The 19,381-nt window shown below is 36.5% G+C and overlaps 1 protein-coding gene across 38 annotated transcripts in view; it reads right to left on the bottom strand.

Moving 5' to 3' along the window:
* PLCB4 (phospholipase C beta 4) overlaps nt 1-19,381 on the bottom strand; it is a 437,093-nt gene that overhangs the window by 326,961 nt on the left and 90,751 nt on the right. For 3 of the 38 annotated variants that reach the window (XM_077951237.1, XM_077951222.1, XM_077951209.1), the window contains exon 1: nt 14,119-14,629. The exons of 31 other annotated variants lie outside the window; for them this stretch is intronic. The gene's annotated coding sequence lies outside the window, so the exon portion shown is untranslated. Of the gene's footprint in view, nt 1-14,118; nt 14,630-19,381 lie in introns of those variants that run through there. 4 more of the 38 variants (XM_077951217.1, XM_077951223.1, XM_077951212.1 and 1 more) reach the window with 2 other exon arrangements.

A 19,381-nucleotide genomic window follows, 5' to 3' on the forward strand; every position in this document is an offset into this window, starting at 1 on the left:
ACTCACAGTGGACTTATCATCTCCACAAGTCTCACTGCAGTAGTTGGCAAGTCCATATGGGATAATAAATTCAAGGACATTTGTTTATTTTTTTGTTCAAGTGCTTAAATAATTTTGTAGGAACAAAGTTTTCAAGGTATCACAGAAATAGCATCCAGACAGAATCACATTCCAAACTCCTTTCTAATGAGATAATTCTTGGGAAATCTGAGGACATTTTTCTTGCAAAATTTGCACCTGAAGTCCTTGAATGGGTGAAACGGCATGAATGTGATCTTCAACCAAGGGAGGAATTGAGAACACTGAATTTATTTGCATAGTCTTTGTGGCAAGGTTGATTGCACTCTAGCCCTCAGGTTAGCAAAAGTCCCACCTTTGTGTTAAAGGCAGCAGTTATATCAGAAATTACTTTTACCCCTATGCAGAAAGGAATTTGGGGTTGTAACACCAGTCATGGTAAACTGAGTTTAGGCAAGATGTAGCCCTAAAGAACTGACTTTAGCATGCATCCTTCCACAGACCAATCCCATAAGATCACTAACTAATAAATGCCCCAATTTGCAGAATTCAGATCGTAGCACCAGCTTTATAAAGGAAAAATACCCCATCAAGAGGCTGATTCTACTTGTGAGATTTAAATCTCTGAACAATGAGTACTAATGCTCTTTTTTATTTTGAAATTGTTTATTGTCAGAGCATAAGCTAGCTGATCTTGACTAATAGACCATCATTCTTTGGCCACTGGCCTATTGCCTAATTAGCTGGGGTGCTTGTTGTTGGGAAAAATGTGTTATTTTGAACTACAGAATACTTTATGTAATAATCCATCATAATACCAAGGCAGAGAAATTTTTATTATGATGAATATTGGGGCCACAAGATTGTTAGGACAATACACGCTCTTGTTCAGAACTTTCTATTTCTCTTACTTTGATGCAAAGTAAGAGATTTCATCATGAAAATTCCAGAATATATGCTGATTTATATCTAGCATTTAGAACCAAACATTCCTAAACAAGGCATCTGAAGCACAGCACAGCTCATGTTTTATAGTGAATTCTATAATTGTGTTTTTACCAATAATTCTTGCAGGTGCTTCTCCTTTTTTTCCCTCATTCTCACCAGAGAAGGAATTTTATAGGGATGGTGTGTTTTGTTTCTTTCGTTTTATGTAAGGCAAATAGTTTTCGAATTTTCAAGCTGAAAAGAACCTGAGATAATCTATTCTAACCCCTAGCTTTGAGGAAGAGGACAGTGAGGTATAGAGAAATGAAAACAAGCAAGCTTCATATAAAAAGCTTCTTCATAACAGCTCTCTCTCATTCACTAAAACAAGCATGTACTCAGAGACTAACATGCCCACAAGTCTAGAATGCCAACCTTTGGCATACTTAACTCAGTATCAAGTGACTCATCTCCTTCCTCAGTGGAAAACCTGGGTAAATCTGCTGTATTCGTTTTCTATTGCTCCTGTAACAAAATTCAAACTAGTGGTTTTAAACAACACAAATTTATCATCTTACAGTTCTGTGGATCAGAAATGCAACATGGATCTCACCTCTAAAATCAAGATGGGAACAAGGCTTCATTCCTTTAAGGAGGCTCTAGAGGAATCATCTATTTCATTGTCATTCAAGCTTCTAGAAGCCACCCACAACCCTTGAAGTAGTGGGGCCATGAGCCAAGGAATCTCATGGCCCTATTACTTCACCTTCAAAGCCAGCAATATTGAGTCTCCTACTTCCTTTCATGCTTTGAACTCTCCCTCTCTCTTCTCCTCACTGTTTTACTTGCTCTTGGTTTATCATCACCCCAGCCTCTATGTGCCACTCTATCCATCTGCAGAATGGAAAAATACCCTTTCAAAGCCACCAATCTTATTAAACAGTCCCCTATTCAAAATCCTTCAGTAATATCCTGTTACCCATAACTGTGGTCCTCAAAAAATCTGTGCCTATACCCCTCTAGACAAATCTAGAAAAATTCACCAAAAGTCAATTTTAAGTTATCTTAATTTTTTTATCATAAGTTCAAAAGGGTTGTTAAAGATGTAATTTCTGGAATGCTCTAAATGTTGACAGTTTAAACGTTTAAACATAATAGCTGTTAGATATATGTAAATGTATCTAGAATCTAAACACCATAATGATTTAAAAATAAGCAAGCTCACACTTAACATTTATGTTTTATAATGCCTTTTTTCTATTTCTTTTCTACCTCCCCTGCAAAATTTTATCCTAACGAATACATTTTTGTGACTAAAAGTATTTTATTAGTTGATCTATCATATATCCCTATATAAAACAAAATATATACATAACTTAGAATTTTAAGTTTAAATTTACTTTGAATTTAGCCCCTAAGGGTGAAATAATGTCTTTTAATTAAGTTATGCTCATGTTTTCACTAGTAGGCAATTGAGAAAAACCACATAAATATCATATTAATATAATTTTAGTAAATATTAAATATAAAACTTTACTTGAAATATATCTCTTGATAAGATGGATAGGGTTTTAAAAAAATTAATCCATACATCTATGATATTACTTAACGCTAAAATAACAAAGTTTGGGCATCAATTTTATTCCAATTTTTCATTTTTCTTCACGTAAGTGCAGATAAATGTTTTTTCCCTAAGAAAAGTTTCAATCTCTGAACTCCTTTTGAGTTTTATGCCACCACAGAAGGTGATCCAAATTCAAAATTATTTTTATTTATTTTATTTGTTTATTTATCTTTTGAGACAAAGTCTCACTCTTGTTGCCCAGGCTGGAGTGCAAGGGCGCGATCTCAGCTCACTGCAACCTCCGCTTCCCAGATTCAAGCGATTCTCCTGCCTCAGCCTCCCGAGTAGCTGGGATTACAGGCTCCCGCCACCACACCCAGCTAATGTTTTTGTACTTTGAGTGGAGACGTAGTTTCACCATGTTGGTCAGAATGGTCTCGAACTCCTGACCTCAGGTGATCCACCAGCCTCGACCTCCCAAAGTGCTGGGATTATAAGCGTGAACCACCTGGCCTGGCCAAAATTATTTTTAACTATCAACCAACTGATGTTACAAATATGTTTTAAGCACAGTTTTGTTGCAGACATAGTGTTTTTCTGTTTAGCGCTTGGAATGTTTTTATACCATAGGACAATGTACCAAATTAATATTTTGGAAAGATGAGATAAGTATCTTCCTTCTATAAAATGAGATGAGGACAGGCAGGTGTTAGGCAGATCAGTTTTAAGAAAGAGTATATATAAAAGTTTAAAACATGGAAAGTAATCCCTTAAGAATCTCTGAGCCCTTGCATGTATCCCATTAGAATATTTTCATTTATGGCCAAGGGTATGCCTAAACTAATCTTGAAAACAAGTAGGATCAAATCAAAACGTCTTTGCATACAACACAATGCCTTTCACTATTTGATGCAAGCTCACTTTCCATTTCCCACCCTTATCCATCTACACCCCTTTTCCAATACTAGCTTGAGAAACTGAATTACTTACATTGGTTCTAAGTTGCTTTCAAGGGGAACATGTGTCAAAATGACTTCCTCCCTTGATTACATTTTGCCCCCAAGCCTACTGCTATTTTAGACACAAGAGATGAGTCACTGAAATTTATACTAGCACCTTGGCCCTGTCTCAGTCCAGTCCCGGAGCTCTGCTTGGCATTCAACACAAATTAACAGCAGTAGTTTAATTAGTCATCATATCTTTAGGATAAAATCTATAAAACAAACCCAAACCATTCAATCATATGGTTTATTCCCACACTCCAGGAACACTATTCAGCAATTCCAGCATTTCATAGAAAGAGATGAGGTTATTTTTATTACTCTGCTCTCCTGCCCCTACTAACATGCTGCTTTTATTTCTATTGGATATGTTTTTTTCACATTTTGCTTGGTGTCACAATGACCTGTATATAGATCTGACTTTTTCTGTCTCCATGGGGCCACGGCCATTTGTTCCATCTTCATTTGATTCCTTATTTGATTTCCAAGTCCCAACCACCCCTCCTTGAAAAATCTTTCTTTCTTCACCACTAGTCCATCATTGTTGCTCCTTATATAATCATTCTTCCTCAGTTTCCTCCATTTGCACTCCCTTTGCCCACTGCTTATCCCAGAAGTTCTTAAACTTTGCATGATACAATACTAGAAGTCACAGCCCCAAAACTGTGGTAGCTATCTTTCCCAAGTCAGAAGGAAAAAAGCTTCTAAGTTTCCTCATGTTAGGGTTTCTATTATTTTTCTTAAAAGTTCACTATTTGACTGTCAGTAATGGCCAGCAAATGACTAAAGTAAACAAACACCAAGGAAAGCACAGAAATTACTTATATGTAGTTTAAGGGTTTTGTGTATATGTTCATGGGTTGGAATTTTATGCATACAGTAAGATCTTGTATTTTACTGTTAAAACTGGTGCTTCTTTATATGATACAATATGTATGCATTTCCCTGTGTGTGTGTATAATACACATTTACATATATATGTATATACATAATACATATATAATGTATATTATACATTATGTAATAATGTAAATAAATATGCAGTAGATAGCAACATAAAATTAAGGTTTTTTTCTATTTGTCTGATAACACATGTAAAAATGGCCTAGGGAAAATGCTCAGGTACTGCTGGATGGAATGAAAATAGTTCAACCATTTTAGAAACCAATTTGCCAGTTTCTTATGCATCTGATTATGCATCTACCACATCACCCAGCCATTCCATTCTTATTTACCCAAAAGAAATAAAAAATGTCCACACAAATATTTGTGCACAAATGTTCATAAGAACTTTACTCTTAACAGTCTGACACTGGAAATACACACATGTCCGTCAATAGGTAAATAAGTGGTAGAATGTGCACACAATTTAATATGATTGAGCAATGTAAAAAATCTATAGAGGAAACAATAGCATGGAGGAATCTCTGAAGCATAATTCTGAAAGAAAAAAGAACACATAGTTCTATTTGTATGAAATCCCAGAAAAAGCAAAAAGAATCTAAAAGTGACAGGAAAGCAGACTAGTGGTTGCCTGGGGCTAAGGGGTTGGGAAAAGCAGACTTCAAAAAAACTGGAACAAGCTTTCTGAGGTGGCAGAAAGGTCCTAAATTGTGATTGTGGTGGCAGGGTACACATTTGCTAAGACTCACGCAATGCAAAATGAGCACTAAAGATGGATCCATATCATTCCATGTAAATTATAGTTCAATAAAGTTAAGATATTTTACGAGGCCCAGTGGACTTTTCACCAAATTTGGAGATAATGTCAGGGATGATCTGACATTATCAGCCCATATGATCTGATATGGGCTTATGTGGTAGATGTGGGGTTTACTTTGAATGACTCTGCAGGAGGCAGATGAGGGGAGGAAGTAGGGTTTTTTTCCATAGAGTGAGCTATCTATTCATTTTAAAGATTTCAGTGAGTTGATATCGTATCACTTATTGGAATTGCCATAATTTTGTGGATGAGACATGGACCCACCTGAGAGGAATAAATTGGTGCATTCCAGCATAACATTTGTATTTAGTTTGGCACAACTTGGGCTTTAAGCCTTATGGGTACACTCTTAAACTAAGATGGACTATTTCTTCCTGATGCCAATCCACAGATTACTCTTTCCATGGTGAAATAAGGTTACTTGGACAGTTCATTGGAACTGAGAATCTTTAGTGCACTGTTTATCAAAACTGAAAATATTTGAAGAATGTAGTTTTTTGAAAGTGACATCCCTGGAAGCTAAACAAGTGAATGCATAAACTGATCTGGAGAATAAGACCTGGAAGAGTTCACCCTTCTCCCCAGCACTCTAGTGTGACAATACAAAACACTGATGGTTCTTAAACTTGATTGCACTTCATCATCTCCTGGAGAGCTTGTTAGAACATAGATTTCTGGGCCCCATTCCCAGAGCTTCTGATCCAGTAGGTCTGGGGTGGGGTCTGACAATTTGCATTTCCAGCAAGTTCCCAGGTAATGCTGATGCTGATGGTGACAACCAATGCTGTATACCCGCTCTTCTGGACCTATGTCCTACTGTAGCTCTGGGATGGCGTATCTACGAATCAACTAAAAAGAAATCTATTTATTTCACGAGCTACACCATCAGTATTAATAACAATAAACCAGGTCAAAAGAGAACATTTCATGATTCTTAGAAAACAAGATGGACAAATTGTTCCTGCTTCAGATAATTTGTGGAAAGATGAGTTTTTCTCAATTCTTAGATTACTAAATAGCTTCTGTATTTCTGACATTAATTTTGCCACTCTCTTATCGGCAAACGTGAACATTACACTATGTTCTGCTGATAAATGATAGTCATAAGTTCAAAATGTATATCATTTTCTAGTGTCAGATGACAAAGATAAGACAATTGTGGAGGAAGGACTAGTGGGTAAAAAGAAGTTATATTAAAAGTTGGAAAAACAAAGAAGAAAACCAGAAACAGCAGCAGCAATTTCGCAGGGGAAAATAATTAGGCTTTAAAGAGATGAATAGTCAAGGGACCAAGGAGGGAAGAAACGTCTTAATTAGTACGAAATGAAGACGAAAAGAAAACTACAACGTAAAAAAGACTTGAAACATAAAATATTGCCAGGTAAAATTGAAAAGAAAAAAAAAGAATAGGCCAGGTGCAGTGGCTCACACCTGTAATCCCAGCACTTTGGGAGGCAGAGGTAGAGGATTTCTTAAGCCCAGGAGTTTCAGACCAGATTGTCCAATATAGTAAGACTCTGTCTCTACAAAAATTAAAAAAAAACTTAGGTAGCCATGGTGGTACGTGCCCTTGGTCCTAGCTACTAGGGAGGCTGAGGGAGGAGGATTCCTTGAGGCTGGGAGATTGAGGCTGAAGTGAGCCATGATCATGCCACTGAACTCCAATCTCGGCAACAGTGAGACCCTGTCTCCAGAAAAGAAAAGAAAAAAAAAAAAAAAAAGCAGCAGCAGCAGCAGCAGCAGTAGCAGCAAAACCAAGCCAGGAAAGAAAGGAGGGTTGTTTATTATTTTGTAATTATTTAATATAATATTTTAAAAATAAGATACACCAATATATGGTAATTTGTGATGGGGGAGAATCCGTTTTTTAAATAAATATTCTCATCTTATTTGGTGGATAAATATCCAACTCCAGGGAAATAGAAATCAGTGCCAGTTCTTCAGCACTGTAGAGGTCACAGCCTGAAGGAGTCAGAGGCTTCACTGAAGGTGGCAGCTGGGAAGTGAATTTGGGGTGCGGAACATGGAACCCGTGAATAGTCACCTTGCATGGCAAAGGGGGCTTTGTAGACATGATTAAATTAAGGATCTTGAGATAGAGAAGTGACTCTGTATTATCTGAGTGGGCTCAGTGCAATCACAAAAATCCTTTAAAAATGAAAGACAGAGTAAGAAGGATCAAAGAAAGACATGTGACAATAGAAACAGAGGTCAGAGCGATTCAGCCATAGTTATGGGATGTGCACAACTTCAAGAAGCTGGACAAGGCAAGGAATACACTGTCTCCCTCAGAACTTCTAGAAAAAAACACAGTCCTGCAGACCTATTTGACTACCAATGTCAAGAAGTATAAGATAATAAATTTGTGTTTTAAGTCACTAAGTTTACAGCAGTTTGTTATAGCAGCAACAACAGGAAACTAATTCAGGTGTCTCGGGGATGCTGGGTGGAACTGGGGAGCGTGTGTCTCCTCTAAAGGAAGAACACAAGTCTGCATTTTTCCAGATCTTCTAATTTATTAGGAGATGAGGTAAATCTGTTCGCATAATGTTGGCAACTAGTAACACTGTGCAGGACCAAAAAGTACGGTCAAAACATGGACTGCTGTTCTTTATTTTCTTATTGGGTAGGTCCAATCATGTGATGCATCTAACTAAGGACGTAGGATGGATAAAACAATGCAATGTCTTTTACTGGCTCAACGCTACACCCCAGACCACAGACCACATCAAAGCTTCGAAAGGCCAACCAAGAGTTCAGCTGTTGACAGAGCTCCTACATTTACAGCCAGGAGGCACTGCAAGCAAAGCAAAGTTCATCATCTGCTCCCAAGTCTTTGGAAACTGAACCTCAGAGTGAGATTTTTTCTTATATTCTAGATCATGGATAGGGTCAGCCTACTCTACAGAGTCATTCTACAAAATGAAATTATCTTAGAAAAACAATTTGCTCTTTGCAGATGAAAGGAATTATTAAAGTGCCAAACATTATTACTGAAACATGGCCAGACACATGGAAGTAACTTTTAAAAACAAAGACAAAAACAAAACAGAAAACCCCAAATTATTTTGCCTTAATATAATCCTTCTGTTAATTCTGTTCTTAGAGTAAGCTGACAGGGGAAGGGGAAAATGAGGTTTATCATGTTTGCAGAGACAGTGGCCTCTCTTAACATTCAGGCACTCAGCCAACAATATTTATTAAATGACAGCTTTCCAAAACACTAAACAAGAAAAGGTTAATGGAAATGCAAAATAGGTGTTAAGATAGTGTTTCTGCACAGAGGACTTTACATTGTCACTGTGAAGACATGGGAAGACTAATATATAAAATATAATTAGAGAGTAATTAACAGTCTTTATCTACACAGAAGAGTAATACCAAAAGGTTTATAAGCCAATGCAACATGCACTCAGAAAAGGGAGAGAGGGTCAGGGATTTGACTTATAGCAGCGAGGAAAGCTTCAGCAAGGTTAGGTTTTATGCTGAACCTTCAAGGATAGGGAGGATGTATGTAGAAAATGAGTAAGATATTCCACTCAACAGGGAATTGGCTTGGTGACTTCTCTCTTATTATGGAATCTTAAGTTTTTAGTTGAAGCTGAAAACATACTAAAACCGGCATAAATGGTAGTCCTTTGTTATATGATGAATTTATAATCAATGCAAGCACTTTGCCAAATATGGAAGATCAATTGATATTTCTTTCTATTCCATTGAGGCTTAAAATTATGAGAAGGGGGAAATAGTCACTATTTCCCACAATTCTCCACTTACATAATACACAACTGCATAAACAAATGCAGATAATATGCTTCTGCTGCCTCCAATTACATCATCAGATGAAATATTTGAAGTACAAGTCTCAGATACTGTTGTAACCCAGTAGAATGATGTTTAAATTTATAACCTGAATTTATTTTTCTTAAAACATGGTTCTCTGAGTTATTTTTTTTACCAAAACTGACTTCAGCAAGTGTTTGCAAAACTTGCTCTGTACTTTCCTCTCAGAGAAAAGCAACTATCAATTAAGTAGCTTCGAAAACAAGATTAGAGTAAATACGCACATACAGATTCTTGTTGTTCTGGCCTATAGGTTGTCAACTATACATTAGCCCTAATGAAATACAGTCTCTGGTTTTAATTTTTGAATAGATAGCTGCTGAATATTTGTGCAGTTTGGTTCTAAGGATCGCATACTATACTTTTTTAAACTACTGGAATATTTCCTTGCATTCTTTTGTGAGCAAGAAAATGTAAACAGTCTATTAAATGATGTACCTTTGAAAATCACTATATATTTCTTTGTAACATTCAGAAGGGGGACTGTAAAAGAGGCTTCTGAGCACCTACCATACGATATGTAACTCCAAGTTATATAATGTGGATTTATTGCAGAAAATACCTGAATAAACCCATTGTTTATAAATCATATTCACAAAAAAAAAAAAACTAAATATGTCAAGGTGTGAATAAGAGCTTAAGGAGCTGTGTGACTTTTCAGAGATGAGTCTCATATTCCACTGAAGTAGTGACTTGTGAAAAGGAGCAAACCAATATTGGGAGTTTCATGGTACCTTCAAAGAACTCAATGTGAGCGCTTTACAGCCCCTAAACAACTTTATGGTGCTGGTATAACTCATTTGTTTTGACCATATCCCTGCTGCTATGTTAGATATTCAAAAACTGCTTCTTCATGACCAAAGAGATTGCGGTATATTTTAACTTTCCGCCTCCAGACCATTTTGAGAGTCCAGCAATTCAGACAATTAGCTTTCTGGAGAGCTGAGGTTTTACCGGCTCTGTGAACCCACATCAGGGCAGATCCAAATCAACCCCAGTCCTTGTTAGGTACCTAAAGGTAAAGCTGACTGAAACTACTGCCCACAAACATGGAATGTCATGAGTTACAATTATTACAAGGACAGAGCTTTCTGTTTCTGAAGAAGCAGTGTGAACCAACTTACATTTCAGGCTAAATGATGAAGTGACTGCATCCTCAAACACAATCTTCATAGGAAACAGCTGACTGAAAGAGGGATACTTTTCTCTATACCCAGAGAAACCAGATGTGTCAGCCCAAAGAACCTCTCAGAACATGGTTTACCTCCATGTCTTTGCGTCTCTATTTACGTTATCTCACCAGCCATCTCATAAAAGGTGATAAGAATCAATAAAGTCATTGGAAAACATCTGTACCAAGTAAAAAACAGATAATCTAAGCTGCTGTTGTTAAAACTTTAGTTCTGTCAGAAATAAGAACACCACAAATTAGTCCTAACAAACTAAATATTAATTTGTAAGAAAGTGTTGTACAACATGTATTCCTAAGTATGAAAGTAACCTGCATGAAATAAAACTGATCAAAGCACAATTTTGAAGAGATAAACTAACCACAAATCACTTGCAATCAGTAAATCCTTCTTTGGGGAGACTCAAAAAAGAACAAAGATTGGGGAAGGAATGCAGGAACTTTCTCTAGTGATGGTAATGTTCTATATCTTGCCAGGACTGATTGATCCGGGTGCATCCATTTGTTGAAAGTTCAAGCTATGTAGAAGTAAAGATGTGTGCATTTCATCGAATAGAAATTTCGTATGAAAAACTGATAAGAAATATTGAACTCCAGTTAATAATAAGAATGCTGGAATATACAAACTATGCCTGCAGTTTATTTTTAAGTGCATCAAAAATAAGACAGTGAAAGACAGAGGGATAAGTGGATGGACAGACAGCTAATAAAGGCAATAAAGTGTTAATGGTAGAATCTAGGTGGTGAATATACAGTTGTTCATTGTAAAATTCTTTCAAATTACTATATGTTTGAAATTTTCATAAACAATGTTGTGGAGGAAAGTACAATGGGAAAGGAATCACTGAAGAATTTGGAGTATCACACCAGCACCCCACTGCCCACTTCCTTCCCTTCAAGAGTTCAATTCACATGGTGTCTAGAACTCTGGCAAAGTATCTATCTATTTATTTATTTATTTATTTATTTATTTATTTATGAGACAGAGTCTTGCTCCGTCATCCAGGCTGGAGCACAGTGGCACAGTCTTGGCTTCCTGCAACCTCTGCCTCCCGGTTTCAAGCAATTCTCCTGCCTCAGCCTCCACAGCAGATGGGATTACAGGTGTGCACCACCACACCGGGCTAATTTTTTTTTTTTCTTTTGTAGAGATGGGGTTTCACCATGTTAGCCAGGCTGGTCTCAAACTCCTGACCTCAAGTAATCCTCCTGCTTTGGCCTCCCAAAGTGCTGGAATTACAGGCTGGCAAAGTATTTACATTGAAAACTCAAGGCACATATCTCACAAGCTGAGATGTGGAAGGTTTTTACAAAAATCAACTGCCCAAAACTGTATTATTAAATTGGAAAATTGTGTGTAACTGAGAGGAAGGAAGCAGCTCCTCACAAATAAAATTTCTATATCTAAATTCACAGGGAGCTAAAGTGGAGCACCCACAAGCCAGATTGGACAGAGGATGCCACAGAAGACTCAGGTTCAAGAGGCAAATCAAATTCAATGCATTTAAAAGGCTCCTGATTGGCAGGACATGAAGGCAGACAGGAGAAGAGGATGAGCCCTTGGTGGTTGTAGCAACCGCAAAGGGAGACGAACTGACAGGCAGGAGTTGGGGCTACCAAGGATAACGAGTCCTGGAAAAGACTGCTGTGGAAGTTCAGCAGAGGTGACAACCCCACACATTTCTTCCAGAGAAAACAACAGACCACACATCATCAGTTATATCAGCCATGAAAGGGCCAGTGTCTCCGGCTAGTCGATTCCCCTTAATCACATCTCAGTCATGAGCTTCACAAACTAACTGCCCACTATGGAGAGACAATGTCCATTAAGTGAAGAACAATGACCTGAGCAGTTATTTGATATCTGGTGGTGCAGTTCCTCGCTAGTCAAAGTGTGGTCCCTGAAACGGTGGCATCAGCAGCACCTGGGAGCCTGTTAGCAATGTCGAATCTCAGGCCTCACCCCACACCTGCTGTGGTACAATATGCAGTTAACAAATTCACAAATGATTCTCACAAACATTAAAGTGTGGGAAGCAGTGGAGTGATCCGACGACAAGCCTATAGACTGAGTCTCAATTACTTGGGTCTTCTCAACAGCAGCTTCATCAATAGCATTATCTTCAGAGAAGACAGGTGCAGGTAAACAGGTAAGCAATATTAAGCCTTGCACACGTTGTCTCCTGGAAGCACCTTCTCCTGCTCTATAATGCTTCAGTTCTAGCCTCCATCTGTATAAGAGATCTCACCCCAAAACCCCCGGAGAGTCTAAAAAAATAAAACACAGTTGAACTTGTGTTGAAAATTTGGAAAGTTTCATATGCTTTAATGTGTCTGGAAATATTCTCCGTATCTTTGGAGAGTGGCCACTTTGCATGTAATTGCTCTTTAATGTAAGAAGCCAATAAAGTGGGTTTTTTTTTTCCAACAGGTAATAACTATCAAAGGAATTCTTAGGCCACTGTCCCTGTTTAAGCTATAAAAGACAGCTGTGAAAGTTCTTCACGCACCCTTAAAAATAGCCACAGAATGTTGCATATTATATGCATATGTATAAATGTATACATATGTATATATATACATGTACAAATCTGTCAAAAATAAGTTTATTTTAATGGTCATGCTTTGTTTACTTCAGTCATTATAATTAAGATTGTTTATGCTCAAATATCTGTGGCTAGTCGTGGTTTCACCTTTTATTTCATAACTACATGTGTGTTTAAAGCATGCCTAACTAAAAAAATAAAGTATGCAAATATGAAATATTTTTCTAAAGCCATTTGAAGCCAATTATTCTGTACTAACTACAAGTTTCATACTTCTGCATCACTCCTCTGTCCATGAACATGTGCATATTATATGAAAAAATGGGTTTTAGAAACATAATTATCAAATACACAAACCAACTTTGTTTGTTTTTATTTTTTACTCTCTGATTTCAGAAAGGAATTTTACATAATGGCTGATTAACTTTCTAAGACAATGAATAAGTACATGTTCATGTTCAAAGTATATTTTTATTCTCACTTCTTATTTAGGAAAAGAGACTTGAAAATAATCATTTTGCCTATCTGAATATGGCTGAACAAAAAAAGTGGCAATCAAAACAAAATATTGAAATATGTCCCATATTTTCATTACTAATTATGAAAAATAAAAATGAATTAGCTTTTTAAAATGTATGCCTTACAAAAAAATGTTTAACATCATCTGTGCTTCGTCACGTTATATTTAAGTATTCACAGAAAGTATTATCAAGAGACTGGGTCGTTTTTTTAATAGACCTTATTTCCTAGAGCAGTTTTATGTTCATAGCTAAATTGAGCAGAAGGTACAGAGATTTCCCATATATCCCCTGTCCCCATACACAACTAATTTTTAAAATACGGAGTGTGATAAATAAAACACACCAAGAAATCCTACCAGTCAAGCAAATCATACTTCTACATGTCTTATGGAAAACTGTATTTGAGTTACAGTTAGGTTTAGGAAAATTTTATAAAAAGAGACATTAAAATAAATATCTAATTGATGCCAAAATTAGCACAAAATCATAGTGTCTAATGTACTTTGTTGGCAAAATTTTGCCTTCAATTTCTCTCTTATAAAAAAGTCTAAAGAAAAAAGTAATAATTAATAAATATAACAATTTTCATGAAAAGTTTGGGTGCTCTAAGCAATATAGTATTTTCTATAACTAAATACAACTATATCTGCTTACTTTCAGGGACCATGAAAATAAAACTGTGATAGCCCTCTACAAGCAATAGAAACCATAAATTTATCAAAACTGCTCCCCCTATATAAATCTCAACTGCTATTCCTAAAGCTATTTTTCAGTATGCTTTCTTACCTGAAAAGGAGTCAGTAGGATTTCAACCTCACTCAGTCAGAAACAGGCACTGGAGAGCACGCCTGAGGCAGTTGGAGAACTTCAGAGGCAATCACAGGTCTAGGATAAGCTCGCTCCTTCCAGAACAGGAAGGGGTAGGAGCCTCGGGATGAATGAATCGGAGCAGCCAGGGACTATAATGCTGGTCCTCTGACGCAGACTCCCACCCCTCTGCTACAAAGTGAGAGGCTGGGCAAACAGTGCCCACAGCCACAACAAAATATCCAGACAGAATGGCTGAGAGAGACTCTTTCAACTACCCTAAGCAGAACAACAAATACAGCAAACGCTTGTCACAGGCATACTGCCGAGGAACACTGCCCAGGAATGAGTAAGAGGTCCCAAACATAACAAGAAGAGCCGTCTGATCAGAGGTTGGATGTTTGTTTATAGTAGGAAGAATAAAATTGGAAGCCCACACCTGAACCCTTTCTTAAAACAAATCTTTGGTTTTTTCTATACTGAAGGGCACAAAAAATTCAAGATATAAACTGAAAGAAAGGCACAACTGATTGCCCACATTTCAGGAAATGTAGTAACTTGGTTATAATATTTTCATAATCTTTGTTCCCACCTCCCCAATCGGGCTGGCACCTTTTCCACGTTTTTCTCCTTTATAATACCTGCAGAGTTCAAGAAATGAAATAAAACTTCAAAAATTTTTAAGTTACAAGTAACACTGATATAAAGAAAAATAATTAAGAACTAATGTCTAAAATGAGATCTAGAGATTCTCTCCCTTGCACAGACAGTGAAATGTTGAGACTTTTGTCCTGTTGGTGTAGCTTAAGAGGATTTTAATTCTACATCAAAGTAACACACTAACACACACACACATACACACACACACACACACACACACACATCCCCCCAGGTTTACCCATCCATCCGTGACAGCATTACAATAAAAAATTCGGCATTTCCCAAAATGCTCAGAGAATGTAAAATGTTCTGCAAAACAAGGTTCCAGGATGAAGTTTTAGGATGGCCAATCTACACTAATATAAATGGAATTCTATACTGTAGGATTTCTCCAAGTTTTTAGTATGCTTATATTCATTACAAATCTGTTAGAAGAGATTTTATGCTGTGTCTCCCACATTTAGTTAATCATAGGACCCTTTATTTGAGAGGCATCCAGAAAGAACTGTATTTTGTGAGAAAGATTTGGAAAAGGCTAAAAACTCCAGATTTCGTTTCCCTATTTTTAATCCACCAAACTGACATTGTGACAAGTTTCCAATGCATTTAGTAAAATCATTAAATTATTAGGCTCCGCATCTGTCCCAACTTGTACTACTATCTCTAAAAATTACAGTGTGATCAGTACTAGATTTCACACTATTATAAAGCTTTCCCAAATTAAAGTATGGGGAATGGAAGCACACCCTACAGGTATTTAGTAGATATTTAGTAGATTCTTTGCATTACACTAGAAAATACAAGAAACAGCAAGGTTTGTGCCCTCAAGAAGCTGGACATTTTGTTTTGAAACTCGGCAGTTGCTATAGCGGGTATGTGCCTGTACTGTGGCCATCCATTTGCCCTCAAAAGCTGACTGTCAGACCTCAGAGAAGAACATTCAGCCAATATATCCTACAGAGTGGGCACCCAAACCAAAACACTGATGCAGGCTAGAAGTAACCATAAAAAACACCACCCAAATGTAATAGCGTTTGCATGCATATGTGCACATTTCAACCACTTTTGCACAAGCAGACTCAAGAGGAAGAAACTGAGTCACGGCACCTCCAGCAAACCACGTGTAAAACCTGACTCCACCTCAAACGTTTCCATCAGTCTCCAGTCCTAGCATCCCGCAGTTCCCTCCACCTCCCTAGCAATCTCCTGACAGTCTATTGTTCTTATTTATATTGAAGAGAGAGTTTTCAGGATAGAACCACCAGAATAGACAGGTGGTTCACAGCTACTCCACAAAGATAATTAAGTCAGCACTGCATATATTCATCCACTTGACTACCAAAGAACAAACTACTTCACACAAGTTATTTTTCCCAATCATGCCCCCCTGACAGATTGAAATCTTTCTAAATTGAGTTATGCTCTTCTAATGCTCCTAGAAAGAAAATATTTAATATAATTTTAAAATGTCTAGTTTATATAGATTCTAATCAGTCAAGAGAATCATAACTAAAATATTGTATTTAAGAGACTGTCATATGATAAGAAAAATATTTTACTTAAAAAATGATTCAGAAGACATGGGATGGTTTGATGTTGGGCAAGTCGCTTAATTTCCCTGAGCCCCAGTTTCTTCATCTGTAAAACAGCAATAAAATCACTTCCCTCATGAGGGTGCATGCAAATCAAAAAAGAAAAAAACAGAATCCAAAGCTTGGGGCAACTATTAGATACACATCATAATAACACTATAACATCTTGAGAAAATGTTCTTTCAGCCACCATTTACTGAAGGCCTGCCATGTGACAAAAAACAGGGAGCGAAACAGTCACTGTTTAATATGAAAATGATGCAGCTGTGTCTCATTATAATCAATGGATATAGTCTGGGATGTCTTAAAAATTAATTGGTAAAGTAACACAAGTTTATTGAAAAAGTTCAGACCACAGAAGGAATAAAGTTAAAAGTAAAAATACCCTTCATCTTTTGTATTAATTATAACCACTGCTTAGTTTCAAGTTTGCCTCTAATCACTTTTTTAAACGACTCATGCAAAATACGGTTTCCTTCCAATAAATGAACTCATCTCGTTTACATTATGATTTCTAATAAGCAGGTGATTCATCTTAATTCTATTATTTCAATTCATTATGCTTCCTGGTTTGGCATTTTCTTTTGATCTGATGTTTGCAACGTAATTTATTTAAATATGAAATGGAGGCCAGTTACAGTATATAGAATGTAATAAAAATGTGATAAATCATGATCATGTAAAAAATAATAAGTAACATGATCAAGAGATTGGAAAAATGGAAGAAAATATGAATGTTCACTTTTAAAAATTTTCATATTTAGAACTCAACAGATACTGTCTAAAGTGAATAAATCTACAAGCACAATATTTTATTACATTATTCCCATTTACAAAAATTTATTACCACAAAAAAGAAGAAACAGAATATAACCATAAATTATAGAAAGGGAAAACAAACATGGAGGATATTGTATACTCTATGAAACAAAACATCAAAGGAGAAACAAGCTCTGCTTCTTCAGGAACCCACCTGCGGCTTCAACCTCTCTGTTCCCAATTAGGGATTTTGGCCATGGCCTTGCAAAAAATCCACCAGCTGGGGAGCTAGGAGACACATATTTTGACTGTGCTCAGATTTGCTCAAAATTTGGCAGATATTCTTCAGAGGATTAACATTTGGGCTGTAGCCATTCTCTACTTTTAGTGAAAAATTTCCCTCCACTTTTAGTTATTTTTTTCATCCTGGCAGTTTCAGAAAACAGAGTCGACACGTTTACTCAAGTTCCTTTAAGCAGAAATCCATCTCCCAATTTAGTTTCTTATTATTTTCTACATTCTTTAGTTTTCCACCTCTCCACTACCCCTTCTAGCCATTTCTCCCTTTTCAATCTCTTGGTACTAAAATCAGTGGCTGAGCCAGCTTCCTTGGCCTGCAAAAGACAGCTGTGTGCATCTCTTCCCATCCCCAGGTTCAGTGATGTCAAATTGCTAGCTTAAAATTGGCCATGGTAAGAATATTTAATTGGCCATGGTAAGAATATTTGATAAGAAATTGGCAAAAATGCAAATTAGCTCCACCCCACCAGTGGTTAAATGTTTAGCAGCATACCCCTGGAAAGGTCTGTAAATTTTAAAAAATAGTTTTTTAGAATAATATGTAAAGTAAGACTAAAAACATTTTTACTGAGAACAAGAAAAGGCTTCTAAGTTTTTTTTTTTTTTAAATGAATTGGTACAGATGGCTTGATACTGCACCTCCACAAGATGCACTGGTATAATATATTTATTATTCACATTTACAAAAATTTATTACCACAAAAAAGGAAAAACACAATATACATGTAAATTACAGAAAGAAAAAAACACAGAGGATGTTGTATATTCTACGAAACAAAACAGAATTGATGACTGTAACTACTGTAGGACTAGTAAACACGAACGAAGGCTGTGTTTCCAGAGCAAATACCATCCTTTCCAATTCCCTTCAATATAAATATACAGCATCTTTTCCCCTAGTATCTCTGAATAGCATATTGAATCTGTTTTTTGACTCTAATTCATTAATGAGGAGTTTAAGAAAGCACCAACATATTCATTCACCATGAAGTGACAGTTAAGAAAACTTTTTAGGTACAGGTATACCTCTGCCTCTTTCTTTCCTCTTGCCCAATGCCCAAAACACATGCAAATCACCACACTTTTGCTTCCTTTTCCTCCAAAAGTCTATGGATTAAAGACAAAACAATTATGTAATAATGCCCATGATCCTTTCAACCTTGCAAAAGATTGACTTTAAAGCTGACAACCCAGGATGCTCAGGGTAAAGTCAACTCATTGTTCCAGGGAACAAGGCACAAATTAGTGCAGAATATTATTTTAAAGCATGGTATGACATTCTAATAAACACTGCCAATTCCGTCTGCCTGGGTCCTCCACCCTAATGAATCATGAAACTAAAATATTTGACAGAAAGAAGAAAGAACATGCCAAAGAAATAAAGGAGATAAACTTAAATATCATATGAATTAATATTCTCATCAGTGTTCCTCCAGCTCTTCATGCTGGCTGCATTGAACATCTATTATAGTATCAGTGACTATCGGCATTAATGCATTCTGCCAATAGTATTAGTGTTATTTAATTTTAGTTTATTAATAATTATCTTTTCATATCACAGAATGGAACCTCTGTTTTGATTCGCCAGGTAACAAACACTCTTTTTCATAGAATATAAAAAGTGAAAAAGCAGTTATCTTTCAACTTAGAATCCACACAACAATAAAAATGCTTCATAAGTTCTTTTGTCTGCATATTTTATTCTACTCCAAGAAAAAAATATACAAAGTCCAATACAAGCAATGCTGGGTATTATTCAGAAGACATAGCTTCATCTTTGTCTCCTCCAGTCAATAAAATAAAATTTATTTCACAGAATATGATTTGTGCACTGGCAACGGCTGCAAGTCAAACTTTCCTGTGAGCACCAAACACTGGTAAACAACAGCTCCTGGGTGGTAAAATCAACCAGACAGCACAACATGGTAGGT

This window comes from Macaca mulatta, chromosome 10, assembly GCF_049350105.2.
Source record: "Macaca mulatta isolate MMU2019108-1 chromosome 10, T2T-MMU8v2.0, whole genome shotgun sequence".
Lineage (NCBI taxonomy): Eukaryota > Metazoa > Chordata > Mammalia > Primates > Cercopithecidae > Macaca > Macaca mulatta.